This window comes from Oryctolagus cuniculus, chromosome 1, assembly GCF_964237555.1.
Source record: "Oryctolagus cuniculus chromosome 1, mOryCun1.1, whole genome shotgun sequence".
Lineage (NCBI taxonomy): Eukaryota > Metazoa > Chordata > Mammalia > Lagomorpha > Leporidae > Oryctolagus > Oryctolagus cuniculus.
This window is the reverse complement of record NC_091432.1, coordinates 40,319,881-40,326,979: the sequence shown is the minus strand read 5'-3', so window position 1 is coordinate 40,326,979 and position 7,099 is coordinate 40,319,881. Positions and strand designations below refer to the sequence as shown.

General features: G+C 39.4%; 1 long non-coding RNA gene across 9 annotated transcripts in view; it reads left to right on the top strand.

The window, feature by feature from the left end:
* The first annotated feature begins 5,449 nt into the window (after nt 1-5,449).
* LOC103351104 (uncharacterized) overlaps nt 5,450-7,099 on the top strand; it is an 87,509-nt gene continuing 85,859 nt past the window's right edge. For 4 of the 9 annotated variants that reach the window (XR_011384604.1, XR_011384618.1, XR_011384603.1 and 1 more), the window contains exon 1: nt 5,451-6,456. This is a non-coding gene — a long non-coding RNA (uncharacterized lncRNA). Of the gene's footprint in view, nt 6,457-7,099 lie in introns of all 9 variants that reach the window. The other 5 variants (XR_011384626.1, XR_011384621.1, XR_011384605.1 and 2 more) reach the window with 4 other exon arrangements.

The following is a 7,099-nucleotide window of genomic DNA, read 5'->3' as shown; positions in this document are numbered from 1 at the left end:
TGCCTAGTCAGCCACCCCCCAAATATCCGTGGGATGAACTTAGAAGACTTCGATGCAATAACCCATGCAAGGTTATCCCATCCACACCTAGCGAGGGTCCCCAAATTTGTGGCAGTCCCCGGGCACCCCAGGCTCTCAGGGCAGCCACTAGACCCCATCCCACACACGTATTTGCCATTAATTTCCAAGTGGACACAGAATTCAAGCCCTGGGTTCCAATGCCTGTAAAAAGGCTTCTGCTAACCAAGGGCCAAGGATATGCTTTTGTCTTTCCAGAGAATGCCAGACAGGTCATTTGCGTTCCAGCCAGAAATATCAAGGCTGCAACTGACAGTCAACCAGAACCAGCTGAGCAAGACTGAGAGTCCGCCTTGTTAGCGGATGCACCTGCTACTGATTGTCAAGTTGCTGCCCTGTCATCCTGTCCTGAGGAACTGCCCATAGCCACATCCACTACTGCTTTGTACCCCACTAGCTCTGGGCAGTCACTCAAATGGCCCACAGCTTGCGTGCGGTCACGCCATTCCTGATTACCATTGTTCCTCATTCCTACCCCTATCTGAGCAAGCACTCCTGTGGTCTCCCATTTTGAGGGCTGGTTAGTCAACAACAGGTAAGATACCCTGGGGGACAACCTAAGACAGGCACAGCTGCATACGAAGACCACATGGAAATGGGGTCAACAATGGTATGGCTAAGAATCATGCCTCCAGTTGCTCAAAAATAAATGAGAAGGGAAAATGTGGTGGAATGAGAAGGCCATACCAAGATGGCCACTGGCAAGTGAGCTTCAGTTACTCAGGAATGGCTTTGGAACCCACCTGGCAATGGAGCCTGCTGGCAACAGGTTGTGATTGGTTAGGGCATAAACTGCCCCTTGACTGGATTGGCTGTCTCAGCTATATAAGCTGCTGTACCAGCTGAAATAAACAAGTCTGCTGGCTGTTCACCTATGGCCCGCTTTCACCTGACTCCCAGGGTTTGTGTGGTGACTCTGCGCCTCTTGCCCACACCGCGCTCCTCCTCTCAGAATGAATCCATACCAACAAATCACAAAATATACAGTCACTCGTTGAGGGCCATTGCTATACACAAAGCACCACTGCTAGCCATTAACTTAGTAAATATTTAGGAATGGCATTCATGGATAGAAAGTTCAATTTTGGTGGCTGGCGCTGTGGCAGAGTGGGTACCAGTTCTAGTCCTGGCTGCTCCATTTCTAATCTAGCTCTCTGCTATGGCCTGGGAAAGCAGTGGAAAATTGCCCCAATCCTTGAGCACCTGCACACATATAGGATATCCAGAAGAAGCTCCTGGCTCCTGGATTCAGATCAGCACAACTCCAGCCATTGTTGCTGACTGGGGAGTGAACCTCTCTCTCTGCCTCTCCTTCTTTCTCTTTGTAACTCTAGCTTTCAAAAAGTGTGATGTTTCCCCAATTTTAATATGGTCTCTGCAAATTTTTAATATTTGTGGAGGAAATTTATTTTAAAGGTTTAGATGTTACGAAGAAGTGACCAAAGTTATCTTCTTCATATAAATATCTTCAAGTTGCATAATAGTTGTGGTTTTACCTTTGTGTCACTCTCCTCCCTCTAGGACACTGGTTACAGGATCCAGGGAGTTATGTAACATATCAATTTCCTTGAAAATGCTAGTTACTAAAATCTGTTTAGCTATGATGTAGAATTGACATTAGTCCAATGTTATCTTTGTTATGTAATTAATTGAATTACTGACTCTAGTAAAGGCAAAAGAAATTCTTCCATCTCTCTGACAGGAAATCGTTTGTGGTGTCTGCATACCAGACATTAAGAACTTGAACATCACCCACCTGCAAGGCTGATCATCTGTTTAGGCAAGTGTCAGGTAAAGGTTGAAAATTTTCAGACAACTGGCTTTATTCTGCCAATCTGTTGAGGGGAATTGATCATGTTTTTTAAGAGAACAAAGTTGTTGTCACTCAAAATGTTTGGTGTGTAGATAATTTTGTTTGACTATAACCAGTCACATGTCTGAATTTTAAAAACATTAATCTAATAAGAATATATAATATACTAGTAGGAAAAAGCAAAATAATTGATTTTGTTACATTTTCAAACATGATCTGGAAGATGCATATATGTTCAATGAAGATATTGTAAAGTGTATCATGAGCAGATTTTCTAGTAAATAACCAGATTGAGGTACTTGAAAAACCCATTTTTCAAAACAATGATTTTCACTCTGCAATTAAACAAAACTGCTTGGTCTCACCTTTCTTAAGGAAAACAACCTGCTCAATGCTACAGACTTGAAGAATTACCTATCTCTCACTTTATAGCTTTCTTAAGCAAGTCTAATTCATTCAATCAAAGGTGAATATAAGTACAGAAACATATTTCCATTCACCTAATTCAATTATCTTTGTATTTGACGTATTTTTGTAATAATAATAATAATAAAATAAAAAATAATAAAATTCCTAACTTTAAACTTCCATATGTTTCTGAATTTCCATTAAAGATACATCTTGTGATCCAAAAGATATAACCAAAGTTTCCTTGGAATAACACAGGAAAGGAAAGATAATTGAAAGAAAAGCCAGTTCAATTTGCATTGCAAATATTTATTGCTAATACTAGGACCAGGCCATTGAGTGAATATAAAAGAGCATGGTAGATCATATACTGTCAGGGTTGAGGGATATGTTCCAGCTCAGATAATACCTTTCTGGAGACCAAAGATAAAATATGTTAAATGGGGTCAAAACTGTAAACAACATAAGTTTAATTTTTATTGTCTGTTGTTTGTCTTCAGTTGTCCACATATATGCAAATATTTCCTTCTCATTCTCTGAACACAGCCCTGTATTTTGACATGTCTTACTGTGATAGCCTAAAAGGAATCACTCATATGTCTTTGCAGAAATCAGAGACACTTAGTTTTGATGCAAGGATCTTTCTATTTACTTTTATTATGGTTAAAGAAACAATGTGATATACCCAAAATAGAGAAGCTTTTGAGATAAAGCATGTGTGAGTGAAACCACAGAGAAATTATATCTTTCTAAACCTCAGTTTTTCACGTTAAAATAAGGACAATATTAGTAATGTCTCTAGAATTATGGAGTAAGTTACATGTAATGAAGCATGTAAAATGCATGACACATATGGCTATTTAATTTACAACAATTTGCTTTGGTTTGTAATAAAACAACAAAAAATAATGAGTGATTGGAAATATTAAATATTTGTAACAGTATTTTTGTATTAAATGGGACACCATTTGCATTGTCTCATTGACAATGATTTTTAAGTACCAAATATGTAAACAAATAAATTTGAATGTTCAGTTTCAGGTCTTGTGCCACTTTTTTTTAAAGATTTATTTATTTATTTATTTATTTATTTATTTGAAAGTCAGAGTTACACAGAGGGAAGGAGAGGCAGAGAGAGGGGGAGAGAGAGAGGTCTTCCATCCACTGGTTCACTCCCCAATTGGCCGCAATGGCCAGAGCTGCGTCAATCCGAAGCTAGGAGCCAGGAGCTTCTTCCAGGTCTCCCATATGGGTGCAGGGGCCCAAGGACTTGGGCCATTCTCTACTGCTTTCCCAGGCCATAGCAGTGAGCTGGGTCAGAAGTGGAACAGCTGGGACCTGAACCGGCACCCATATGGGATGCTGGCACTGCCGGCAGCAGCTTTACCCGTTAGGTTACAGCACCAGCCCCTTGTGCCACTTTTTAATAGTTATGTGTTTTCTTGCTGTTGAGTTATGTAAGTACCTTATACATTTTGGTCTTAGCCTTTTTTATTTTATTTTTAAAGCATTTATTTATTTATTTGAAAAGCAGAGTTACAGAGAGGGAGAGACAGAGAGGGCAATCCATTCACTGGTGCAATCCTCAAGTGACTTCAACAGCCTCAGGAAGGACCAGGCTGAGGAAGGAGCCAGGAGCTTCTTCTGGTTTCCCAATGTGGGTGGCAGGGACCAGGCATTTAAGCCATCTTCCCCTGCTTTCCCAGGAACATTAGCAGAGAGCTGGATCAGTAGTGAAACAGCAGAGACTCAATTGGTACCCAATTAAACAACAGCATCACAGGCTGTTGTTTAATCTGCTAAGCCACAATACCAGCCCTCCCCCTTTCAGATAGATAGATAGATAATAGATAGATCAATGATTGAAAATATTTTCTCCTATTCTTCAGATTTCTTTTCCATTTTGTTGATTACTTATTTTCCTGTGCAAATCATTTGAAGTTTGATAGAATCCCATTTATATTGTTATTTATTTACTTACTTTTAATTTTTTAAAATTTATACAAAATGAGCACTCACATTTCAAGCATTTCCCATCTATCTATTTTTGCTTTTCTTTCCTGTGCTTTTAATGGTATATACAAAAAATACATTGTCAAAGAATTTTTCTGTCTTATTTATTCTTAGAACTTAGATCTTAAATTTAGTTTTGAACTCATTTTAACTTTCATTTTGTATATAATACAAATAAAAACCACTATATTACCTTGAATTTCTAGTTTTTTATTAAATATGACCAGGCATTTTTAATCTTAAATTTTTTTAATTGGCTTTAAAATATGTTGATCTAAATAATCTAGCATTTTTTAGAACAACCATAATTTTTTTATTTTTAAGGAGTTACTAAAATTGGGAAAGATGTAAAAATGGTTAGATTTTAAAAGGTTCCATCACCATAAGTAAGCAGAGCACAGAGTAAAATGGCTGTTCCAGTCATTGAGTGTAGTAGTTGAATTTACTGTGGATTGTGTATTATGCTAGATATTTCCCCAAATTTATCTCTGAACACAGAAAATCTTTTTGGTTCAAGGATTAAAGATGGGGATTTTTAAATCTGTCAATCAAGGCTCAGAAAGTTTAAGTAATTTATGAATTCTAATGCAGTTGCTAATTGGAAATCGGGTCCATAATTATTATTCACTGTTATTTTGGCAGTGATACACATCACTATTGCATATCATTAATGATGGATAAACTCCCTGCTAGGTAAGCAGGACAAGGAGGTCTTTCCTCACCATCTGGAGATGAGTCTAAGAGGACCTGAGAAAAGCCAAGTAGTTGGCTTCTGTGAAGGAATTATGTGATTGAAGACTTAACTCAGCTTCCTGCTGGCGCAGGCCTGAGAGGCAACCGTGATGCTCAAGTTACGGGATTCCTGAAGTTCATATGGAAGACCCAGATTGAGTTCTCAATTTCTGGCTTCAACCACAGCAGAGGGCACTTGTGGGCATTTGAGAAATAAACCAGCAGATGGAACCAATCAAAGCTGTCTCCTCTCAATGCCTCACCTAATCATTAGAACTTTTACTTCTTCTTTTTTTTTTTAACTTTTATTTAATGAATATAAATTTCCAAAGTACGATTTATGGATTACAATGGCTTCCCCCACATACCGTCCCTCCCACCCACTACCCTCCCCTTTCCCACTCCCTCTCCCCTTCCATTCACATCAAGATTCATTTTCGATTATCTTAATATACAGAACTTTTACTTCTAAAGCCTGGACAATCAGCCCTCAATACTTAACTCCCTCATAGACTCTTCCTGGTCACTGGAAGCTTTCTGTGCTTCTTTCAATCAACTTCTGCTTTAAATTCCTTCTGCTTGGCACTCTTCCTTGTCTGTACTTCTAATCCTTCATGTTCATGAGACACAAACCAAAGGATGTAACTGCAGACTCCTGCAACATTACTCATCAAATGATATTAAGACAAATGCACCAGTGCAATTCTAATAGTGTTTTGAAACCCAGGAATCAATATGTCCAACACCCTGTTTGGAAAAACACAAGCATCTCTTCATTGATCGCCACTTAACTATTAAAAATATTATATACATCTGATCTGTTCATTGGTTAAAAGGGAGAGAATGATCCTGCGGGGGAAGCAGGACACACAGCAGACTCACAGAATGGCAAATGCCCAAAACAGCACTCCTGCCTCAGAATCAACCCTTGGGACATTCGGATCTGGCTAAAAGGTCCATGAGAGTCTCACAGGCATGGGAAGCCATGACACGGTGGCAAAAAAAGATCTAAATGAAAGACCCTGGTGAACAAGACCTCAGCAGAGGAACAGGCCATCAAGGAGGGAGGCGCCTTTCTTCGAAGGGAGGAAGGAACCTCCACTGTGATATGGCCTTGACTAAACAAGTTCAGAGTTGGTGAACTCAAGGGGCTTCCATAGCCTAGACAGCTCATAGCAAGAGTCTCGGGTGATTGCTGATGTCATAAATAAGAGTGCCAATTGTTAAATCAACAATGGGAGTCACTGAGTACAGGCTCCCCATGTAGGATCTCTGTCCTTAATGTGTTTTACTATGAAACTTAAAAACAACACTACTAGTCAAACAATACCCTATACCTTCTGCGGTTGTGTGAGTGCAGCCTGTTGAAATCCTTGCTTAGTGTATACTAAGTTGATCTTCTGTATATGAAGGTAATTGAAAATGATACTCGATAAAGGGCAGGATGGGAGAGAGAGTGAGAGAGGGGAGGGCCACAGGAGGGAGGGAGTTTAGGGGGGTGACACAACAATACAAAAGTTGCACTTTGTAAATTCACATTTATTAAATAAAAAAATAATAAAAAAGAACTAAAAATATTATATACATCTGATCTGTTCATTGGTTCTATTTGATACTGAGTTTTGGGCAGTAACTGAGATATTGCTTCCCTTTGCTTATATGCCAGCGTATTTGGAGATAGTGTACATTGAGGTCTCTTTTTAAAGCCTTTTTTTTTTTGTTTATTCATTAAAAAGAGTTACAGAGAGAGGGAGAATCAGAGAGAGAAAGAGAGAGAGGGATCTTCCATCTGCTGGTTCACTCCCCAGATGCTGCAATGGACAAGGCTGATCCAGGCTGAAGTTCAGAGCCAGGAGCTTCTTCCAGGTCTCCAACATGGGTGGCAGGGTCTCAGACATGTAGACCATCTTCCATTGCTTTCCTCAGGCCATTAGCAGGGCGGTAGCTGGATGGGAAGTAGAACAGCTGGGAAACAGAACAAAGCCCATGACAGCCCAACACTAGCCCTGAAATCAATTTAATGAGAGAGATTTTAAGGTTGTAAGACCGTAGAGT